Source organism: Artemia sp. Qi Xiang Cuo, chromosome 12 (genome assembly GCF_049724085.1).
Source record: "Artemia sp. Qi Xiang Cuo chromosome 12, ASM4972408v1, whole genome shotgun sequence".
Taxonomy (NCBI): Eukaryota; Metazoa; Arthropoda; class Branchiopoda; order Anostraca; family Artemiidae; genus Artemia; species Artemia sp. Qi Xiang Cuo.
This window is the reverse complement of record NC_142805.1, coordinates 57,530,196-57,531,692: the sequence shown is the minus strand read 5'-3', so window position 1 is coordinate 57,531,692 and position 1,497 is coordinate 57,530,196.

Sequence of the window (1,497 nt, the reverse complement as noted above, 5' to 3'; positions counted from 1 at the left end):
TAAAGAGCGACTCGGCTCAATAGCAATCAAAACTAAGAAAAATGAAATTTTCACATCAATAGACATATCAAAAGAATTGGCTTTTTATGCTGACTCCTAATATAAAGGGTTCATTAAGTGTAGTGTTACCCATCAAAGTTTAATGTTCCCCATTTGCCAGTTTTTCGAAAAAGGGGGAAATTCCCCCCCCCCCCCAAAAAAAGTTTAGGAATAGAAATGAAAATTGCACCATTAGATTCAGCGTATCAGATATTCCTACTGTAGATATTTCAAGCTTCAGATTCTTTTGTAGATTTTCGGTACCTTTTTTTGTCGGTAGATGGATTTGAAATTCAGTAAATCTCTCAAAAGATCAGTAAAAGAACAGGTTTTAGTGAAAAATTCCAAATTGCCTTAAAATTGAACTGCCGGTTACAGCCTTTAATAGGATGCACCTGAATATTTAATAGAGTGACATTTATTTTCAATGCTGGAGGATGAAGGTCAATGATGATTTTTTTTAAATAATTCAAACAAATTTTCAAATATGCGTAATTAGGTAAAGGGGTAAGAGTAAGTTGCTATTTTTAAAGTTTCAGAATACAGCAACTGATTTTTAACCCAGTTCGTGTGATCAATATCTGATGAGAACATATAGCATATAAGTATATAGTCATTAGGGCACAATATTCTTTATTTATTCAATGGATAGTAATACACGTCCAACTGTAATCAAATGTGCAAATAACAATATTTTTTAGTTATTCAGAAATACAAAAAAAGAAATGGGTCAGTTTTAGCGTTTACAAAAAAGGTTTCTTAACAACTTCGAAACACTTCGAAACCATGCATTTTTTTCTATCTTTAAAACAAAATTTTATTTATTCTAACAACTCAGTTTATAAAATTAGTTGTTATCGTTTATCAAATGCGGGCCAGAAAAACTACGAGGAAAACCTTTCCATAACCATAAAACCATACCATTCCATAGCGTGACGGGTGGATACAGAATTGATGTTTAGGGGTCAACGAAACCTGGGCTCCCCTATTGTATCTTCGTCCCTCCGACATTGTTATTAATCTAATTTTTGACCTTCTGGGGGAAGAGGGGTAGGTGTCCTAAAAACATTACCCAGGATTCATCCCTACATAGCGTGGCGTTAAATCGAGTAATTTTCAAAGTATAAAAATGATTTTTTTCGATTTATTAAATTTTCAACTTGTAATATTCAGGTTTAGCGTGATCGATACAAAGAGCAATGGTGAGATATGCAGGGGAAAGAGGGGAGAAGATAGAGGTAGGTCCATCCGTAGTGATAACTGGTGAAAAAAGACAGCTACTCATTTTTTTTTTTTTTTGTAATTTTACGGATAATTACTGTCTAAACTAGCTACATAATTTTTACTTCATTTGTATCCGAAAGTTGTGTTGCTAATTCACGAAAATGTAGAGAAGGGGTGATTATCCCCCCTTATTTGAAAAAAGATATAAAACAAAAGCATTTTCCAGAATCTAGG